General features: G+C 37.5%; 1 protein-coding gene and 1 pseudogene across 7 annotated transcripts in view; one reads left to right on the plus strand and one right to left on the minus strand.

Moving 5' to 3' along the window:
• VPS13B (vacuolar protein sorting 13 homolog B) overlaps positions 1-24,101 on the minus strand; it is an 822,593-nt gene that overhangs the window by 509,156 nt on the left and 289,336 nt on the right. The gene's annotated exons all lie outside the window — the stretch shown is intronic.
• Positions 5,478-6,881, plus strand: LOC147571960 (aconitate hydratase, mitochondrial pseudogene; annotated as a pseudogene).

The raw sequence follows: 24,101 nt of genomic DNA on the forward strand, positions 1-24,101 counted from the left end.
CAAACCAGGTCAAGTCTTTCTACTGTATAATCTCTCCTAATATTATGATTCTTTCCTTTATGATACTACTGCAATTTCAATTTTATATTTATCTGTGTGATTACTTGTCCTTGCCACTTATACGTTCTACAAGTAGCAGATATTTTTGTTTCTTTATCACTTCAACAAAATTTGTGAAACACAAGCAGTATAAAAAAATACATGCATACTACAATATATTAAAACAATATAGAGAATATAAGAAAGAACTCAAAACCCCTAGTTACCAGAAATAACAAATGTTAATATCCTGTTGTATATTCTTGGGAGACTTTAATGAGGGATTCTGTATTTTATCCACAATTCTGATCGTATAATACATATTGTTCTGGATTTTCTCTATTATTGATTCTAGATTCTCTGTAAGATACATTTGCAACAGATACTGAGCTGCACCCCCAATAAGCAATTATCAATGTAAATAGAAAGAGGAAGAAAAAGCATGGAATTTTTAAATATGAAAAGTGTCCCACATTCCTTAGAAATAAACTATTCTTTTCATGAGACAGAAAATAATCTATTTTAAGTATGAAAAACTGGCGAACATCTGAGAGTTGCAAATTTTCTCAAAATAACATTCAAAGATGGCACTTGGCAGAATGTTTTCATGCTACGAAAAAAGCACTCAAGTTTAATTTTATATTTCAAAATATTTAAAGTATGTATTAATGTGCTGCCATTAAAACTGTGGAAGAAGTACAAATAATTTATACTTAAAAACAAAATGGTCTATGAGAAACTGAAAAATAAAGTCATTTTGTAATAGCTTCCTTGCTCTAAGTAATGGATCATGATGATTGTACTTTCGTATTTCATGAAGATAAAATAATACGGCCATTTACATCATTTAATGCAAATTTTAAAATGTTAATGCAAAGACTAGTTCTCTGATCAAAATCACCTTATCTGACTTTCAGAATAGAGGGATGTTTTAAATGGTTCCATGGGGAAATAGCATCATCTAATTTATGTCCATGGTGTTTAAGCATTGCAGAGGTAAAACAAATAACTTTGCATGTCATCTGAAAAAGTTTATTTTCATCATCCTTCTACTTAGCAATCTTGATTTCATCTGTGATCAGAATTGTGTTGTGCTAAATATGGGCTAAAAAATTTATTTTGTTAGCAACTAAAAAACCGTAAGGTTGTTTATTTATTAATTATATCCAATAAACCCAAAAAAAACCCACATAAGGCCATAAGATTAATCTTAGTAACAAAAAAAAAAGAAACCTTATGACATGCACCTCAGCAGAGTTCAAGTTTCACCCTAGACAAGCAGATTACAACAATAAAATGAAGACTGTCTGGTATAATTAATAGTACCAGTTCAGTAAATCCAAACTTGCTGAAATGAACAGGGCAAGTTATATCATGGTCTGAACAATACTTCCTAACTTATAATTTTTTAATGTTTATTTATTCTTTGAAAGAAAGAGGGGGCAAGGGAGAGAGCGCCTGAACTGGGGAAAGGCAGAGAGAGAGGGAGACACAGAATCTAAAGCAGGTTCCAGGCTCTGAGCTGTCAGCACAGAGCTAATTGTGGGGCTTTACCTCACCAACCGTGAGATCATGATCTAAGCCGAGTCAGAGACTTAACCAAATGAGCCACCCAGGTACCCCCTAACTTTTAACTTTTTTAAACTTAAATCTGAAACTTAAAACACTGAAATTCTTGCACACGTGTATAAGGAGACATGTACAAAAATGCTCATGAAAGGATTATTCATAATTTTTAAAAATGTTAATTTAAATAATTACTAGGAAAAAAATAAAAACACTGCAGTACAGTCATATAATGGAATAATATAAAGAACAAAAATGAATGAACCACAGTTAAACAGCTATGAGGTATGTAGCATAAGCTGAATAAGAAAATAAAGGTGGAGAAAGAACACATATATCATGATAGCTTTAACAGCTCGTTTTTGCTATGTAACACACCATTCCAAAATTCAAAGGCTTCAAACAACTATCATTTACTTAGCTTGTTAGATCACCGATTTCAGGGATCCCCACCTGGAAAGTCTTTCTGGTAGCCCTGGTTGATCTCAGCTGAGGCTGACTGTGATGTGTGTAGTCAGGTGCCAGGCAAGCTGGATACTGACTGCTTATGGGGTAGGGCATCTCAGCTCTCATCACCATGGTTTCTCATATTCTAGCTCAAAACTGTTCATATGGTGGTCTCAGGATTCCCAATGAAGAAAAGCAAACTCCAGAATGCAATTCCTTTCTAAACCTCTGCTTTGTCATGTTTGCTATGGGTGTTCTTGTAAAATAAATTGTTACACCTTTTAGTATGTCTAATTTCTTTTTTTAAATGATAAAAAGGAATTAGAAGAAAATTCCTATAAATTAAGTGTGTTACAAAAGGACTTCAACACAATTAGTAAACACAGACTACAAAATAAGATCTGACAGTTTTTTTTAAAACCCAGTGAATCGGCAGATCAATTTTACATTATTTGCATTATCAGAAAAGGACAAAGACAATAAAAAGGAGTAGATTTAGAAAAATTTGGCACCTGGTATAAAAGAACAAAAAGAATAATTGTTAAACATATCCATAGATTAAAAAAACTAATTTAGATAATGTACTGTCCAAGGTGTGCTAATAATTCAAACTTGTAAAAATATGAGGAAATAGGCCATCATGATCTATGAAAAGAATACAACAGCAGAAACAGATCTGACAAAACTTTAAATAACCACATTATTAATTGTAGATTATAAAAGAATGTTTAAATTAAATAACTAAAAGTTGGAATATAAAACTTAAGACTAAATACAATAAAAAAAAAAGAATAGAGTGCTTAAAGAGGTTCAAAATGAATTTGAAAATATATTCAATGAAATTATAAACACAGTAGATAGGCTAAATATCAAATTATACAAGAATTAGTGAACCTGAAGAAATCACTCAAAATGTAACACAAAAAGAGAAAGATTAAAATATGAAAGAGGGATACAGATACAAGAATGATGGAATGATAGTATCCAACATATGTTTTATCAGAGTTTCAGAAGAAGAGAAAAGTGGAGAACAATACCTGAGGACACAACAGTTGAAATTCTCTGAGAATTGATGAAAAGACACAAATTCTCATTTTCAGAGAGCAAAATGAATTCCCAAGTAGGATAAATAAAATGAAAACCACAACTGAGTAAATAAGGGTTAAATTACATAAAATAACTGTAAACAAAAAGATATAAAATCAAGTAGAGGGAATAGACATATTACCTAAAACAAAATGACAAACAGCAGACTTCTCAAAAAAAGGAAATAACAATCAAAGCAGAATTTTATACCCAGATAAACTATTATTCAAGTTTGAAATAATGAGTAAGGCAAGCTCTCAATATAGCATCCTAGAAAAAATAAAATCGGCAAAACTAAGTCAACAGGAAATATGAATATCCTACACCTATCAGAGGAATTGAAACAGTAGTTTAAAAATATTAAAAGAGGTGGGGAGAGGGAGTGAGGAAGATGAGGCTGCAGTGGTGGAAAGAAAAAAGCACAAAGAAAACAAAAGATTTTTTTAAATAAAGGAGGAAGAGGAGGAAGGAGGGTGGGAAGAAATATGTAGGAAGGGACAGGACCAAATAGTTCTAAGAAAAATTCCATAAAACTTTTAAAGATCTTTCTAATCTTTTACAAACTCTTTCAGAGAATTAAAAAAAAAAAAAACGTTTTACCAATGTATTATATAGGGCTAGCAAACCCTGACACCAAACCAAGAAAAAAAATTACACAGCAAGTTGACTAAGGAAAATACAAGGGGGGGGGGGGGGGAGAAATATATATATATATATATATATATATATATATATATATATATATATATATGATTTGCATTCTTCATGATGACTTACATAATATATGTAATATATATTATGACTTACATAAAGGTATAAATTACTTTTCAAGCACTGCTTTAACTATCTCTCACAAATGTTGACATACACTATTCCATGATCGTTTAGTTACATAAAAATTAATCATGACTAAGATGGGTTTGTTGCAGGACTGCATGTATAGTTTAATAATGAAACTTCCTCAACCTGATTAAGGTATCTACCAAATATATACTTACCATCACACCATACTTAATGTAATAAAATATCACACTCAATGGGGTAACATTAGGACTTTTATCATCAAGAAACAGAAGGAGCTGACAATTGCCACTTTCAGCAGTAAAAGTCCTAGCCAATAAATTAAAAAATAAGAAATAAAAAATACTAAAATTGTATGTATAGGGTATGATAAAAGACACACCCAAACACACACAAACATATACACAAGATAAAATACAGGTAAGTTTAATCAGGTTTTAATTAAGATATAAATACAGAGGCCCCTGGCTGGCATAGTCAGTTAAGTGTTGTGAGTTTGAGCCCCATGCTGGGTGAAGAGATTACTTAAACATAAAAAAGTAATAAAACTCAAATACAGATTTTCATGGAAAACTTATTTTTTAAAATAAAGTATTTAAAGGGTGCTTTGGTGGCTGGCTCAGTCAGTTGAGCATCCGACTCTTGTTTCAGCTCAGGTCATGATCTTATGATCTGTGAGACTGAGCCCTGCATCAGGTTCTGCACTGACAGCATACAGCCTGCTTGGTATTACCTCTCTCCCTTTCTCTCTGCCCCTCCTCCCTTTGCTCTCACTCTCTGTCTCAAAAACTTAAAAAAAATTTTTAAGTAAAATAAAAGTGTTTGTAGAACGCAACCTACTCTTGTCTACAAAACGATACCTTCCAGCCTATTAGTGACCCAGATGCAGAAATCCTTGGTGTGCAGCAATGCCACACAGCAGCAATACTGTGCCAATGGGCCAAGATGAGACAGTATGAGTACATCCACACTGACCTACTATAGAAGAACATTGTTCACAAGTAAGTGAATTAGTCCCTGATCCTCTTTAAAAGATTGGGTATAATAACCTGGGTGACTGTAGCCAATCAGGAGATGGAGTGGGCTAAGATACATCTGTAGCTGTGGCCCAATTACAGAGCCATGCAGGATGTCATGGCACAGTTCATCAGCATTGGGTACCCAAAGTGGCCATGCCATTACACCATCCACTATGACTACTTGATCAAGACCTGGCTCAGGGTCCTATCCCTGGGAAAGAGGGATACAGACTCCAGAACTTCAAGCATAACCCCCAAATCAACAGGCTACACATCATTTGATCTACCAGAAGCAAATGTTCTCCTTCAGGTCTCATCTCATGATGGCTCCTGGTGACAGGAGACCCAGAAGCTGGAGCAAGTGCTCCAAGCCACAAAAGGGATGGTTGCAGAGAAGTACAATGCCTTCCTCTACCCATTGGTGTCCCAAAACACACATGAAATGGCTTACTCAACCAAGTGGCAAAGGTTCTCGGTAGATCAGGGTTATAGCTTGAGGTGATCACTAAGTTTGCTGGCATGGAGGACGAAGAGTTGGCATCTTCTACAAGAAAGGAGCAGCACCAGCTCTTACAGAAAGTCCTGGCAGCCACTGACCTGGATGCTGAGGAAGAGGTGGTAGCAGGAGAATTTGGCTCCAAATCCAGCCAGATATCTTGATGCTTTGGCACAACAAGTTCCATGTCTGGGGCTGATGATAGTGTGTGTACATGGAGTAGCACTCGTCACAGAGCAAGGCTTTCATGAAGCACGTGCACCCGCTTTTCAAGTGCTTCAGGAAATGATGTCCACAGGGTCATGTAGGCAAAAGCTGGGTGCTCGGCACCAACACTGGATAGATATTTTCCCATCCATATTCTTTCCTCTAGCATTCGCCAAACTGATGTAAATGCAATGCCTATTAACTGTGTTGAAGAAAATGTATCAAGAGCTTGGTTCTGTCTTCATGAGTTATTCAGGGCTTAAAAATTGAGTCAGGAGAAAATATCTTTGGTTTTTTTTTTCAGACCTTTTTTCAATCTTCTCAATACCACACCAAAGACAGGAAATGTATAAATTTCTGGCAACTACAGGGTTCCAAGAATAGCATGGGCTTCAGGAGGCCTGGATCTGGAATCATTCACCACATCATCTTGGAGAACTATGCACACCCTGGATTCTTCTGATTGGCATTTATTCCCACACTCCCAATAGAGGTGGCCTGTGGAACATCTGTATCAGCACTGGGAATTTGAAACTGTGAATGGCAAGTCTGGGACTCCCTGGAAGTTGATGTTCCCCCAAATGCCTGGTGCGAAGTTTATCAGGATGCTCTCCAGCTAGACCTCACCCACAGATGTGATCCTAAAACGGAAGGCATTCTTGCAGTGAAAGGTGGCATAGGTACAATAGTGCAGTGGCATAGGTGTGGTGTAGACTCCATCTCCTATCCTGACATGATGACAATCTGAAAATGGGCACAAATTGGGGCCCTCAGTGTTCTCTTACAAGCATAAAATTAAGAAATACCTGAATTAGGCAGGGCAAGGAGACATGTCCAGTCTTACATATAAAATCCAAGTACTCTTGGCACCTGACCCTGGCTGTCATTATAACCAACTGACTAAAATTAACCTCAACAAGCTGAAGCAGTACACCAATTCACCCTTTACCCTGATCTGGCCCACTCTGTGGCAGGAGCTACTGTGGCAGAGAAGGAAGAATATCCTCTGCACACCCAGTGGGTCTGATTGGCAGCTGCACCAACTCAAGTACAAGGAAATGAAGTGTTCAGTAGATGAGGCCAAGCCATCTCGGCCAGTGCTGGCTCACAGGTTCAAGAGTACATCTCGCTTAATCATTGCACTGATATCCAAGCCGACCTACATCACTAAGTGGAATAGTTACGCACAGATCCTACAGGATGTGGGTGGAATTCCCTAGCCAATGTGCCATTGACCAGTCGAACAAAAAGGACATCAACATGAGAAAAATCAAATTACAACCTCCTACAACAGAAACTTCACTGGCCAAAACTATGTGAATCCTAAGATCCACACTTTCATTGCATCGCCAAAGAATATCACAACCCTGGCTATTCCTGGCACCCTCTAGGTCAACTCAGAGACTGACTTCCTGACAGGCAAGAATGGCAGGAAGTTCAAGATGGAGGCTCCAGATGCATATGAGCTTCACTAAGTAGAGATCGACCCCCAGGTACAATACATCCAGTCCCTGTCCGCAGGAATAGCAGGGGGACGGGGATGGGTGGAGGGGGGGCGCTGGAGGAGGGGTAGATGAGAGCTCCACCAGCCAGCACCTGTAGCTTCTGAAGCCTTTTGACAAGTGAGATGACAAAGACCTAAACAACCTACAGATCCTTATAAAAGTCAAAGGAGAGGGGCACCTGGGTGGCTCAGTCAGTTAAGTGTCCGACTTTTGATTTCAGCTCAGGTCATGATCTCACAGTTCATGAGTTCAAGCCCCGCATCAGGCTCTGTGCTGACAGCAGAGCCTGTTTGGGATTCTCTGTCCCTTTCTCTCTCTGCAACTCTCTGCTCGCTCACTCTCTATCTCTCTCTGTCTCTCAAAAATAAATAAATATTTAAAAAGCAAAGTCGAAGGAGAGTATGCTACTGACCATATCCTGACTGCTGACACCTGGTTCAAGTTCTGGGGATAACTGGACAACATCTTTAACAATCTGCTTATTGGTGCTATCCATCAAAAAGAGCAAGGTTAACTCTGTGCAATGTTGTCACTCAGGAGTGTTGTCATTCAGGAGTTTGTCCTATCCCTGACAACTGTCCGCTAGTATAAGAAACATGGCATCAGATGGTTATGATCAGATATGAGAACCATGGGAGAGAGTAAACTGCAGTTTGTTCACAAAAGAGATTACTACAAAAATGACCAAGAGTTCTAAGAATAAAAACTTAACATCGAATACAAAAAGTAAAAATAGCAAAGAAATCAAGACATGTAAAACAATATGAAGCTTCAATAATTTTTAAATCATACATACATATATACTAAAAGCATAAAGACAGACACAGGCACAGGAATAATAACTGCTAACTTCAGAACAGCGGCCAATGCTAACATGGTAAACAGAGAGAAGGACAGGAGAAGGGAAGAAAAAATGGAGTCTCAAAATATATTTGTAATGATTTTTTCTTAAAGCTGAGATATTCATTACATTATTCTCTATTTTTATGTCTGTTTCAAAATAATAAAGGGCACCTGGCTGGCTCATTTGGTAGAGCATGTGACTCTTGATCTTGGGGTTGTAACTTCAAGGCCCACGTTGGGTATGGAGATTACTTAAAAATAAAATCTTAAAAAAATAAAAGAAAAAGAAAAAGAAAAAAAAGGAGAGAAAAAAGGAATAACCATTGAGCTAGCACAGACAGAGTAGGATAATATCCCTTCCTTTCATTCTCATTATTAATCACAAGTATTAAAATGTCATGGTAACAATCTCCCTCAATTATTACAAAGTGATGTTTATGCCTGTGCTTCAGAAGCAAATGAATTCTGCAACATATAAAGGTTTCCAAAGTCACTACCATGAGACACTGGATTTCAAAATAATGTTTCAATGAGATACTACAAACATCATAATGTATCAAAATAATTTGGTATATTACTATTTTCATTAACTAGCTCTGAAAGTGAACTCACTCAAAGGAAAATCAAAAGCTTAAATATAAAGTGCATAAAATAGGTAATCCTTAATACATAATCAGATTTCTTCAAAACTATTGATTATTGTAACTCTTTTTCTCACTAATTATAATTATATAAATTTGAAACATAGGGGCCCCTGAGTGGCTCAATAAGGTAAGCTGGTAAGTGACTGACTTCGGCTTAGGTCATGATCTTGTGGTTCATGAGTTCAAGCCCCACATCCGGCCCTCTGCTGTTAACAGCCCACTTTGGCTCCTCTGTTCCCCTTTCTCTGTCCCTCCCCCTCTCTCTCTCTCACACACACACAAAAGTAAACAATTTTAAAAAAAAAAAGAAACATGAATATATCCTAGCAGAAAAATATTCTGTAGGTGCTCTACAGATGAGATGAATGATTAAGAAAAGAAGAAAATAAAATGCAGTAGGTAAGAACTAAGTAAATAACTTACTGAGAAAAACTAAAGCAGACCGAAATAAATGGAGACATTTACCATGTTCAGGATTTCAAAGACTCAGTATTGTTAAGATGTCAGTTTTCCCCCAAGCTTAAACACAAATTCAAGGAAATCCCATTCAAAATTCTAACAGGACTTTAAATAGAAATTGACAAGTTGATTCTAAAATTTACATGGCAAACAAAAAACTTAAATAATCTTTAAAAACGATAAAGTTATGGGGCGCCCGGGGGGCGCAGTCGGTTAAGCGTCCAACTTCAGCCAGGTCACGATCTCACGGTCCGTGAGTTCGAGCCCCGCGTCGGGCTCTGGGCTGATGGCTCAGAGCCTGGGGCCTGTTTCCGATTCTGTGTCTCCCTCTCTCTCTGCCCCTCCCCCGTTCATGCTCTGTCTCCCAAAAATAAATAAACATTGAAAAAAAAAATTAAAAAAAATAAATAAATAAAAACGATAAAGTTAGAGGACTCACACTACCTGATGGCAAGATTTAGGACACAGCAAGTAAGACCATGGACACTGGCATACACATGAATAAATACACATTAATGAAACAACAGACATTCCAGAAACAGACCCATAAATATGCCGTCAATTGAGTTTTGACAAAGTGCCAATGCAATTTGATGAGGAAAAGAAAGACTTTTCAACAGACAGTGCTTAACAACTGAATAAACAAAAGGGCAAAAAAGAATATTGAAAACCTTAATCCCAACCAAACACTATTCACAAAAAAACTATTTAAGATGTATCACGCTACAAATAATGCTAAACTATAAAGTTTTTAGAAAAAATTATATAAGATTATGTAAGATTTCTATAAAAATCTGAAATATAAGCACTAATCATAGAAAAATTGATACATGTGACTTCAGCAAGATTTTTTAATTTTGCTCCTTATAAGACACTGTTTTCAAAATAAAAACAAAACCAGAATAGGAAGAAAAAAAAAATCCTCCACACATATACCTGACCTATATTCAGAATATAGGTTCCTTATAGAATCCTACCAACTCAGTAAGACAAAGACCAATATAAAACAACCAAAAGACTTGAAAAGACACTTCACAAAAGAAGGTATGAAGTACCAAAAAGCAAATGAAAAGATTATTAGTCATCAGATAAAAACAAATTAATATCAGCATGGGATATCTTTTCATGCTTAGAAAAGATACAATCGCGGGACTGGAGGGAAGATGGCGGCGTAGGAGGACGCTGGGCTCACCGCACGTCCTGCTGATCACTTAGATTCCACCTACACCTGCCTAAATAACCCAGAAAACCGCCAGAGGATTAGCAGAACGGAGTCACCGGAGCCAAGTGCAGACGAGAGGCCCACGGAAGAGGAGCCAACCCTCCGGTAGCGGATCTGACTCCCTCCCGCTGCCACAGGGCCCCTCCTGAAGTGGATCACCTAAGGAGAAGCGAGCTAAGCCGGCCCCTCCTGCCCCTGTGCACCTTGCCTACCCACCCCAGCTAAGAAGCCAGATCCCCAGCATCACAAGCCTGGCAGTGTGCAAGTAGCCCAGACGGGCCACGCCACCCCACAGTGAATCCCGCCCCTAGGAGAGGGGAAGAGAAGGCACACACCAGTCTGACTGTGGCCCCAGCGGAGGGCGGGGGGCAGACATCAGGTCGGACTGCGGCCCCATCCACCAACTCCAGTTATACACCACAACACAGGGGAAGTGCCCTGCAGGTCCTCACCACGCCAGGGACTATCCAAAATGATCAAGCAGAAGAATTCCCCTCAGAAGAATCTCCAGGAAATAACAACAGCTAATGAGCTGATCAAAAAGGATTTAAATAATATAACAGAAAGTGAATTTAGAATAATAGTCATAAAATTAATCGCTGGGCTTGAAAACAGTATAGAGGACAGCAGAGAAGCTCTTGCTACAGATATCAAGGGACTAAGGAACAGTCATGAGGAGCTGAAAAAACGCTTTAAACGAAATGCAAAACAAAATGGAAACCACCACGGCTCGGATTGAAGAGGCAGAGGAGAGAATAGGTGAACTAGAAGATAAAGTTATGGAAAAAGAGGAAGCTGAGAAAAAGAGAGATAAAAAAATCCAGGAGTATGAGGGGAAAATTAGAGAACTAAGTGATACACTAAAAAGAAATAATATACGCATAATTGGTATCCCAGAGGAGGAAGAGAGAGGGAAAGGTGCTGAAGGGGTACTTGAAGAAATTATAGCTGAGAACTTCCCTGAACTGGGGAAGGAAAAAGGCATTGAAATCCAAGAGGCACAGAGAACTCCCTTCAGACGTAACTTGAATCGATCTTCTGCACGACATATCATAGTGAAACTGGCAAAATACAAGGATAAAGAGAAAATTCTGAAAGCAGCAAGGGGTAAAACATGCCCTCAAATATAAAGGGAGACCTATAAGACTCGTGACTGATCTCTCTTTTGAAACTTGGCAGGCCAGAAAGAATTGGCACGAGATTTTCAGTGTGCTAGACAGAAAAAATATGCAGCCTAGAATCCTTTATCCAGCAAGTCTGTCATTTAGAATAGAAGGAGAAATAAAGGTCTTCCCAAACAAACAAAAACTGAAGGAATTTGTCACCACTAAACCAGCCCTACAAGAGATCCTAAGGGGGACCCTGTGAGACAAAGCACCAGAGACATCACTACAAGCATAAAACATACAGACATCACACTGACTCTAAACCCATATCTTTCTATAATAACACTGAATGTAAATGGATTAAATGCACCAACCAAAAGACTTAGGGTATCAGAATGGATAAAAAAACAAGACCCATCTATTTGCTGCCTACAAGAGGCTCATTTTAGACCTGAGGACACCTTTAGATTGAGAGTGAGGGGATGGAGAACTATTTATCATGCTACTGGAAGCCAAAAGAAAGCTGGAGTAGCCATACTTATATCAGACAAACTAGACTTTAAATTAAAGGCTGTAACAAGAGATGAAGAAGGACATTATATAATAGTGACAGGGTCTATCCATCAGGAAGAGCTAACAATTATAAATGTCTATGGGCCGAATACCGGAGCCCCCAAATATATAAAGCAACTACTCATAAACATAAGCAACCTTATTGAGAAGAATGTGGTAATTGCAGGGGACTTTAACACCCCACTTACAGAAATGGATAGATCATCTAGACACACAGTCAATAAAGAAACAAGGGCCCTGAATGAGACATTGGATCAGATGGACTTGACAGATATATTTAGAACTCTGCATCCCAAAGCAACAGAATATACTTTCTTCTCGAGTGCACATGGAACATTCTCCAAGATAGATCATATACTGGGTCACAAAACAGCCCTTCATAAGTTTACAAGAATTGAAATCATACCATGCATACTTTCAGACCACAATGCTATGAAGCTTGAAATCAACCACAGAAAAAAGTCTGGAAAACCTCCAAAAGCATGGAGGTTAAAGAACACCCTACTAACGAATGAGTGGGTCAACCAGGCAATTCGAGAAGAAATTAAAAAATATATGGAAACAAACGAAAATGAAAATACAACAATCCAAATGCTTTGGGACGCAGCGAAGGCAGTCCTGAGAGGAAAATACATTGCAATCCAGGCCTATCTCAAGAAACAAGAAAAATCCCAAATACAAAATCTAACAGCACACCTAAAGGAAATAGAAGCAGAACAGCAAAGGCAGCCTAAACCCAGCAGAAGAAGAGAAATAATAAAGATCAGAGCAGAAATAAACAATATAGAATCTAAAAAAACTGTAGAGCAGATCAACGAAACCAAGAGTTGGTTTTTTGAAAAAACAAACAAAATTGACAAACCTCTAGCCAGGCTTCTCAAAAAGAAAAGGGAGATGACCCAAATAGATAAAATCATGAATAACAATGGAATTATTACAACCAATCCCTCAGAGATACAAACAATTATCAGGGAATACTATGAAAAATTATATGCCAACAAATTGGACAACCTGGAAGAAATGGACAAATTCCTGAACACCCACACTCTTCCAAAACTCAATCAGGAGGAAATAGAAAGCTTGAACAGACCCATAACCAGCGAAGAAATTGAATCGGTTATCAAAAATCTCCCAACAAATAAGAGTCCAGGACCAGATGGCTTCCCAGGGGAGTTCTACCAGACGTTTAAAGCAGAGATAATACCTACCCTTCTCAAGCTATTCCAAGAAATAGAAAGGGAAGGAAAACTTCCAGACTCATTCTATGAAGCCAGTATTACTTTGATTCCTAAACCAGACAGAGACCCAGTAAAAAAAGAGAACTACCGGCCAATATCCCTGATGAATATGGATGCAAAAATTCTCAATAAGATACTAGTAAATCGAATTCAATGGCATATAAAAAGAATTATTCACCATGATCAAGTGGGATTCATTCCTAGGATGCAGGGCTGGTTCAACATTCGCAAATCAATCAACGTGATACTTATCATTAACAAAAAAAAAGAGAAGAACCATATGATCCTGTCAATCGATGCAGAAAAGGCCTTTGACAAAATCCAGCACCCTTTCTTAATAAAAACCCTTGAGAAAGTCGGGATAGAAGGAACATACTTAAAGATCATAAAAGCCATTTATGAAAAGCCCACAGCTAACATCATCCTCAACGGGGAAAAACTGAGAGCTTTTTCCCTGAGATCAGGAACACGACAGGGATGCCCACTCTCACCGCTGTTGTTTAACATAGTGCTGGAACTTCTAGCATCAGCAATCGGACAACAAAAGGAAATCAAAGGCATCAAAATTGGCAAAGATGAAGTCAAGCTTTCGCTTTTTGCAGATGACATGATATTATACATGGAAAATCCGATAGACTCCACCAAAAGTCTGCTAGAACTGATACATGAATTCAGCAAAGTTGCAGGATACAAAATCAATGTACAGAAATCAGTTGCATTCTTATACACTAACAATGAAGCAACAGAAAGACAAATAAAGAAACTGACCCCATTCACAATTGCACCAAGAAGCATAAAATACCTAGGAATAAATCTAACCAAAGATGTAAAGGAACTGTATGCTGAAAACTATAGAAAGCTTATGAAGGTAATTGAAGAAGATTTAAAGAAATGGAAAGACATTCCCTGCTCATGGATTGGAAAAATAAATATTGTCAAAATGTCAATACCACCCAAAGCTATCTACACATTCAATGCAATCCCAATCAAAATTGCACCAGCATTCTTCTCCAAACTAGAACAAGCAATCCTAAAATTCATATGGAACCACAAAAGGCCCCAAATAGCCAAAGGAATTTTGAAGAAAAAGACCAAAGCAGGAGGCATCACAATCTCAGACTTTAGCCTCTACTACAAAACTGTCATCATGAAGACAGCATGGTGTTGGCACAAAAACAGACACATAGACCAATGGAATAGAATAGAAACCCCAGAACTAGACCCACAAACGTATGGCCACCTCATCTTTGACAAAGCAGGAAAGAACATCCAATGGAAAAAAGACAGCCTCTTTAACAAATGGTGCTGGGAGAACTGGACAGCAACATGCAGAAGGTTGAAACTAGACCACTTTCTCACACCATTCACAAAAATAAACTCAAAATGGATAAAGGACCTGAATGTGAGACAGGAAACCATCAAAACCCTAGAGGAGAAAGCAGGAAAAGACCTCTCTGACCTCAGCCGTAGCAATCTCTTACTCGACACATCCCCAAAGGCAAGGGAATTGAAAGCAAAAGTGAATTACTGGGACCTTATGAAGATAAAAAGCTTCTGCACAGCAAAGGAAACAACCAACAAAACTAAAAGGCAACCAACGGAATGGGAAAAGATATTTGCAAATGACATATCGGACAAAGGGCTAGTATCCAAAATCTATAAAGAGCTCACCAAACTCCACACCCGAAAAGCAAATAACCCAGTGAAGAAATGGGCAGAAAACATGAATAGACACTTCTCTAAAGAAGACATCCGGGGGGCGCCTGGGTGGCGCAGTCGGGTAAGCGTCCGACTTCAGCCAGGTCACGATCTCGCGCTCCGTGAGTTCGAGCCCCGCGTCGGGCTCTGGGCTGATGGCTCAGAGCCTGGAGCCTGTTTCTGATTCTGTGTCTCCCTCTCTCTCTGCCCCTCGCCCGTTCATGCTCTGTGTCTCTCTGTCCCAAAAATAAATAAACGTTGAAAAAAAAAATTTAAAAAAAAAAAAAAAAAAAAAAAAAAGAAGACATCCGGATGGCCAACAGGCACATGAAAAGATGTTCAGCGTCGCTCCTTATCAGGGAAATACATATCAAAACCACACTCAGGTAGCACCTCACGCCAGTCAGAGTGGCCAAAATGAACAAATCAGGAGACTATAGATGCTGGAGAGGATGTGGAGAAACGGGAACCCTCCTGCACTGTTGGTGGGAATGCAAATTGGTGCAGCCGCTCTGGAAAGCAGTGTGGAGGTTCCTCAGAAAATTAAAAATAGACCTACCCTATGACCCAGCAATAGCACTGCTAGGAATTTATCCAAGGGACACAGGAGTACTGATGCATAGGGGCACTTGGACCCCAATGTTCATAGCAGCACTCTCAACAATAGCCAAATTATGGAAAGAGCCTAAATGTCCATCAACTAATGAATGAGTAAAGAAATTGTGGTTTATATACACAATGGAATACTACGTGGCAATGAGAAAAAATGAAATATGGCCTTTTGTAGCAACGTGGATGGAACTGGAGAGTGTGATGCTAAGTGAAATAAGCCATACAGAGAAAGACAGATACCATGTGGTTTCACTCTTATGTGGATCCTGAGAAACTTAACAGGAACCCATGGGGGAGGGGAAGGGAAAAAAAAAAAAAAAGAGGTTAGAGTGGGAGAGAGCCAAAGCATAAGAGACTGTTAAAAACTGAGAACAAACTGAGGGTTGATGGGGGGTGAGAGGGAGGAGAGGGTGGGTGATGGGTTTTGAGGAGGGCACCTTTTGGGATGAGCACTGGGTGTTGTATGGAAACCAATTTGACAATAAATTTCATATATTAAAAAAAGAAAAGCACCCTCAAAAAAAAAAAAAAAAGAAAAAAAAAAAGAAAAGATACAATCAAAATGGTTACACCAAATATTGACAAGGACAAGGACATGGACAGAACTGTAACTCTCACAGACCGTTGGTGGGTATTTTAAATCACACAACCACTTGGGTAAAAAGTTTAGCATTTTGTTATAAACATATACGTATCCTATATTAGTGATTCCATTCCTAAATATAAATGCAATAGAAATGAAAATATATATCCACAAAAGACTTGTAAAGAATTTTACAGCTCCCAATAACCCTAAACTGGAAACAACCCAAATGTCCATCAACAATAGAATGGAGGGGCACCTGGGTGGCTCAGTCTGTTAAGTGTCTAACTTCAGCTCAGGTTTGTGGGTTCAAGTCCCGCATCGGGCTCTGTAATGACAACTTGGAGCCTGGAGCCTGCTTCAGATTCTGTGACTCCCTCTCTCTCTGGCCCTCTCCCACTCACACTCTGTCTCTCTAAAAAATAAACATTAAAAACTTAAAAAAATACAATAGAATGGAAAAACTATCAGAACCATATACTGGAATACTATATAACAAAAAATAATACAACTACTGACACACAAATCATGCACAATTTCAAAAATATTATGTTGAGCAAAAGGCTACACGATGAGAAATATTTATCTCCAGAGACTTATGCTGAATGAAAAGAGCCAAAAAGGTTACACACTACATACCTGACTCCATTTATGTAACATTTTTTTAACGAAATTATAGAAATGGGCAGTGGGTAAGTGGTTGTCAGTGGTTAAGACATGGGGCTGGAGTGGGCTGAAGGAGAAAGCAAGGAGAGAAGTAGGTGTGACTTATAAAACAGTAAAAGAAGGAATCTTGGTAACGGAACTGTTCTGTATTTTGACTGTGATAGTAGATACATAGATCTAAACATGTGATAAAATTACATAGAATGCACGCACACACACAGGAATATAAATAAAAAGACAGAAATATAAATAAGATTAGTGAATTGCCAATATCCTGATTGGGATATTGTATTATAGTTTTGCAAGATGTTCTAATTGGGAGAAATAGGTAGTATATATGATCTCTTTAGTATTTCTGAGAACTGCATGTGAATCTACAATTATCCCTAAATAAAAGTCTTAAGTTAGAAAAGTAAATTTAAACACACACACAGATATACCCTCTATTTAATTTGCACATCTTTCTCCAAAAAACAGAATCTCTAGGCATTAATTTCATGTCTCTCTGATACCCTAAGAAAGCAATAATTTAAAGATGTAAGACCATAAGGGTGCCTGGGTGGCTCAGTTGGTTAAGCATCTCACTTTGGCACAGGTCATGATCTCACAGTGTGTGGGTTTGAGCCCCTCATTGGGCTCTGTGCTGACAGCTCAGGAAATTTACAGCTCATAGGAAATTTACAGAAGAACCTTTATTATGGGAAACATGGAAAGGAATGAATAAAACATTTTAATCTAAATATTTTATCTTGAATCCCATGCTTTGCATTTAAGGGTATTTTAAAGGATAACCTAAGTCAATGTACATAAAGTACTGAAATTAAGGATATAGGGTAAGTGTAACATTTACTTTGTGCTTGTAAACATCCTTTCCACACTGAACCCCTTGGGAAAGTCAAAGAATTTGCCAAATGAACTCCTCAGAATATATCAAAGAAATTTAATTTGTCCTAAAACACTTGAACTGACTGGGGAAAAAAAAGTTACCTGATCCCTTACTTGCATAAGATGGCCACTTAATGAAAAGACTAATATGGTAACTGTAAATCTTAGCCTTACTGATTCCTAATTTTTCTCTTTCCTTGCAAATACTTAAGGCTTGTTAAAAATACTATTTTAATCCAATCATCTTGGATATAAAATCCAGTCATTCCTCTAAGAACCAAATGCCAAATAATGGAAAATAGATAAGGCACAAGCTATTATTTAAATGATCCAATGAGCCTTTCAATGAGTTTAATTGGCATAGTTTCACACATCAGGTTATTAGATGGGACAAATTTTTGCCACTTGATTTATCTATACTGTTGAGAACTGATTAAATTAAACATTTTCTACAACAGGTAAGAAACAAACCTCTTTTCTAATCATGTTGCTGGGGTTGTCAAAATGATACGACAATGATGCCCAAACTTCTGAAAAGATGATTTTGTAATTAGGTTTCAAATACTTAATTGATATTGTTAATTTATCATTGTTTTGTTTAGCCTTCCCCCAAAGAGGCAAAAATATACTAAGAAATACATAAATGAAGATGTTAGCAAAGATTTGGGGAAAAAAGAAGATACTCTAATTTTGCTTTTTAATAACATAATTATAGAGCACAAGAGAAATTTTATCATGACTTATTTCATACTTTCTTCTAAGATGACTTAACAAAGATCTCACCTAGACTCTTTAGCATGTTAACTTTTTTTGCCCTAAAAAAATTATTTTAAATTAACAAAATATATAGATATAGATCTATATCTACATAGATAGATATATCTCTATAGCAATTGCACTACTAGGTATTTATCCAAGGAATACACGTATGCTGTTTCGAAGGGACACATGTACCCCAATGTTTATAGCAGCACTATCGACAATAGCCAAAGTACGGAAAGAGCCCAAATGTCCATCGATGGATGAATGGATAAAGAAGATGTATGTATACATACACGCATACACACACACACACAATGAAGTATTACTCAGCAATCAAAACGAAGGAAATCTTGCCATTTGCAACTATGTGGATGGAATTAGGGAGTATATATAGATATATATCTATATAGATATATATATAGAATCTAGAGATTCTAGAACAAGTGAAATTTAAACTAAATATATTGTTAATTATTCATTTCCCTTAAATTACTGTGTTATCCTTCTATAGTTACAATGGTGAGCTCAAAAAAATGAAAATTTCTTCTGTCCACTACCTATAAACTATAAGATCACTCAATGTATTCTTCTGCCTCACAAACACAAACAATACTTTAAATAAAGTTTTTCTGTAGCAGCTTTCAAATTTCACATCCAGCCTTAAATTTTACAATTTCATCTACACCAAACACCACTAAAGTCAAAATGTATAAAGAACTTTATTGTGTTAATTTGTACAAAACTGCACAAATATAACCCAGATGTTTTATGTTAATATAATCAACTCTTCAAATTAAAATTATTCTTAATTTGCTGATAAAAGTATCACTTTTCAGCACCTCAGATTTAAAAGTTTACTTCAATATAACTCCTAGTGTCATGTGTGCTAATGAGAACATAAGTCTATTCAAACAGAGAAGTTCTTCATAGAGGAGTCGTATCTGCCCTACAGCTGTAAAATGCTAGAATTAGGCTGTAAATAATGTTGCTACATAGTCTGACAGTTCTATTATCATTTATTACTCACTGTGGGAGCTAATGTAGTAAATGACTAGCTTGTAATGCAATGATAAGACACACTGCTTAAAATGAACAAAGCTGATCCCTGCAGTAAGAACTTAACAGGACCAATTCATAACAAAAACAGTTAAGTAAATTTTCAGCAGTCTTCACACGTTTTTCTTCTATAGGTCTTATCCTGTGATTAACTAGATAAGAGTTTAGTAGAACCATCTATCCTTATTCTGAAAAAGATATAAAAAAAATTAAAGGAAGTTCAATGGATATGCAATAAAACTATCTATGATTAAGGAATCTGAAGGAGAGCACTTTAATATACATGTGAATGAAAGCTGAAAAGTGAAAGAACATTCTTTACCAAAAATAATATGGATTTTCTTCAAGACTGAACAGCACCTAATACCATAAGTCAATATAGAACTAAACTAGTCCAAAATTTCTTTAAGACAAGGACAAAACAAAGAATAAATTTTTAACTAATGGCTTTTAGATATTTAAAACAATTATCATGGTAGCTTAAAAAAAAAGATATTGATGGTTTCAATTCTGTTTGAAGACAATGACAAGATCAATTAACTTCTGAATATCACCTCTCCTACCACTATGATTTCCTTCTAACTCCTTCACTTTCTAACCCAGCATTCCATTTTCCCACAATGTGGAAGGTAGGAGACAATCACAAATGAAAATATGTGGGACAAACACCTGGATATTAAAAAATGGAGGGAATGTTCAGGAGATACAATTAATTCAGATTGAGGGTGGGAGTAAGGGAAGAAAGAAGAGAAGACCACAGGGGAAGAATAATGCAGGAGCCTGAGTGCAGGGTAAGAACCAAGTATCTTAAGTGAAGTTCAGAAAGAGCAATCCTATTCTTTCACCCTGTTTACTCAGTACTTGATTATCTTCCTAAATTTGCCATTCTCTTCCAAAGTCCCACCCTTCAAATAAGAAAGTTGATTAAGTACACAGAAACAAACTCCATCACTAGCCTCTAACTAGGACTTCATATTTTCTATGAATGGCAAAAATAATATGACAATTAGGACAATACTGTTATTGTTTAGTATTATACACATGATCAAAAAGTTTTGATAAGAAGTATTTTAACTTATATAAAACAATTCTAGTACAGCACACTCTGAAATAACAGCCCCAAGATAACTACTCCAAATATACCCATATTTTAAGCTCTTTTCTAAAACCCAAGCAAACACTTCTAAATAGCATCTCTATTGGTCAACATATACATCACAGAATAAAACATGCATGTTAAAGATGTGGTTCTCAAACAGCTGCTGGTTTCTTGGCACACCATTGGTTTTAACAACTTGGAAGCTACTACCGGTACCTAGTGGATAGAGATTAAAGATGCTGCAACACATCCTGAAATGCACAAGACTGCCCCCATGACCAAGAATTATCTGGCCCAAAATGTCAACAAAGCCACCATCAAAAACTTATTTTGCTCTGAAAGAATACTGAAATAACCTAGAGTAACCAGTAAATACTTACTGTTAGAATTTCTATGCTGTAGTCTGCTTTTAGAATCTGTCAAGATGATAAGAAAGACATCATCTAGTGAAATCCCAGAAAGAATGCTGTCAACAGCACGGAACAGGAAGGTAAAGATCACTGGGAATGCTTAGTGGTTACGTTTAATGGAATCCAATGCAGCTGATGGCTCAGAAGGAGTAAGTTGCTTCAGAACTGAAATTGGCAGTAATGCTGCAAAAAGATACATTTTATTTATAGCTAAGAACTAACAAGTTTTTCCCCTCTTGAAGTACATGGATTTCCTTGAACCACTAACAAATACTGACGTCAGGGCAAAAAACGTAGATGAAAAACTTTGATGAGCATTTCCAATGACGATTTTGTCAAACAACATATATAGATCAAACACTCCTTTGCAAGCTGGTGCAGCGATTCTGGAAAACAGTATGGAGGTTCCTCAAAAAATTAAAAGCAAAACTACCCTAGGACCCAGCAATTGCACTACTAGGTATTTATTCAAGGGATACAGGTGCTGTTTCGAAGGGACACATGCACCCCAATGTTTATAGCAGCACTATCAACAACAGCCATAGTGCGGAACGAGCCCAAATGTCCATCGATGGATGAATGGATAAAGAAGATGTGGGGGGTGTGTGTGTGTGTGTGTGTATAATGGAGTATTATTCGGCAATCAAAAAGAATGAAATCTTGCCATTTGCACCTACGTGGATGGAACTGGAGGGTATTAAGCTAAAAGAAATTAGTCAGAGAAAGACAAAAATCTTATGACTTCACTCATATGAGGACTTTAAGACACAGAACAGATAAACAGAAGGGAAGGGAAGCAAATAATATAAAAACAGAGAGGGGGACAAAACATAAGAGACTCTTAAATATGGAGAACAAACAGTGGGTTACCGGAGGGCTTGTGGGAGGGGGAATGGGCTAAATGGGTAAGGGGCACTAAGGAATCTACTCCTGAACTCATTGTTGTACTATATGCTAACTAATTTGGTTGTAAATTAAAAAAATAAAATTAAAAATAAGAAAATATATCTTCAAAATTAGTCATTCATTTTACTAAAACATGCCGGGAAATAGTGTAGATTCTAATCACAGTAGCTGCTTAACTTAAGTAATATTTATTGAAGTGGATGAAGTTTAACTAAAATACAGGGTCTAGACCTCTCAAAAAAATGCCAACAGAATTAAAATTTCACTCAATATGTTTCATGTAAAAACTGTTAAGATCATACTTCCAAGAAGAAAAGTCCTATAATCCAAGAACAGCCAAACTAATTGGAATCTTAGAAACCATCCTGGGGCGCCTGGGTGGCTCAGTCGGTTAAGCGGCCGACTTCGGCTCAGGTCACGACCTCGCGGTCCGTGAGTTCGAGCCCCGCGTCGGGCTCTGTGCTGACCGCTCAGAGCCCGGAGCCTGTTTCAGATTCTGTGTCTCCCTCTCTCTGACCCTCCCCCGTTCATGCTCTGCCTCTCTCTGTCTCAAAAATAAATAAACGTTAAAAAAAAAAATTTTTTTTTAAATAAAAAAGAAACCATCCTGAGCAGGAATTCTCAAAGGAGGGTATTTACACTCCTAGGCATACACAGAATAAGCCAAAGAGAACTCTAAGTGACAAAATAAGCACAGTAAGTCTAAGCTGAGGAGCAACATCACTTATTAATTAAAACAGCAATGGTATTAAAGTATTTGCAGTAATCTACTGCCTATCAGGGCCATTCCACTAAGGTTGTTTATTTTGGACCTTTCCATTCCCCAAAAGCCCTCCATTACCAAGAAATTACTACTTGGTTTTCTTGGTGGAAAGCTGTACCAACCCATCCCCATTGCTGTGACCCTCCTTTGTTTGCTGTTTGTATCTGGTTAAAAGCAATACTGCTACAACTTTGAGATTGAATTCTTTTATCCATAACTGACTAGCTATACCTCTACCTCAGGTAAGTTACTTAGCCTCTCTGTGCCATGGTTTTCTCACCTATTTTAAAAAAAGAGGGAGAAGAGTAAATATACCTCATGAGATAGTTTGACATTTAAGTAATCTATTGTATGCACAGGGATGGTGTTTGGCACATAGTAAGTGCTCAGTAATTACTTGTTGTTACTTAAAAAGGAGCTGAATCAATTTAGAAAAATTTAATCTCAAATATAACATAATGGAATATCTAAAAATGTCAACCTGACTACAAACCAGAAGTACACCTCTTATAATTCTGTTCTGTAGATAGCTCAAAGTTTGCCTGTACTAACTACCAAGATGTTTTCAGCAAGAATTGGAAGGTAGAAGTGAAGTAGCGGCCATATTCTTTTCCCACTCAAAATGCCAGCATGACAATAGGTAATACTGCTTCTCACGCATGTTTCAGTTTATCTGCTGGTCGCTTAGTTGGCCCAGGTAGCAGCCAGTCCCACAGCAACTCCAGCTTTGGCACATCCTCCTTTAACTCATCTGACTCCTGGGCTAGGAGCACTGTTCACTGTTAGCTATGTGATAAAGGATACCATATTGTCTCACACGATACCTCTATCATCAAAGTTGGAAATAGTAAGGGACCAAGTTCCACCAATGCTCACAGGTTCTGATTTGTCTTTGCTTTCCCTTACTTCATGTCTGTCTTCCCTTCTTGACTTTCTGCCTTGCTGATTTCAGGGAACAGCACAAACAGAGATGGAACAACTTACACAGTTTAAACAGCTCCCACAGCTGAGTATGGAGAAAACTTTTTTAATAAATCCTTGTACATTTCCCAGTGCTTCTCTGCTTCTCTCATTAAACCTTGACTGAAGCACAACTTCTACAAGGTGCATTTTATGTACTGGTTGAGAATATTCTATAAATCAAAAAAAGAAGAAAGAAAAGAAAGAAAAGAAAGAAAAGAAAGAAAAGAAAGAAAAGAAAGAAAAGAAAGAAAGAAAGAAAGAAAGAAAGAAAGAAAGAAAGAAAGAAAGAAAGAAAGAAACTCTTGATTTGTGCTCAGGTCAAGATCTCTTCGTGAGATCAAGCCTGTTGGGCTCTGCGTGGACAGGATGGAGCCTGCTTGAGATTTCTCTCTCTCTCTCTCTCTCTCTCTCTCTCTCTCTGTCCCCCTTCTACACACAGACACTCTC

Source organism: Puma concolor, chromosome F2, assembly GCF_028749965.1.
Source record: "Puma concolor isolate L17-30 chromosome F2, mPumCon1.1.hap2, whole genome shotgun sequence".
In the NCBI taxonomy this organism is placed as follows: domain Eukaryota; kingdom Metazoa; phylum Chordata; class Mammalia; order Carnivora; family Felidae; genus Puma; species Puma concolor.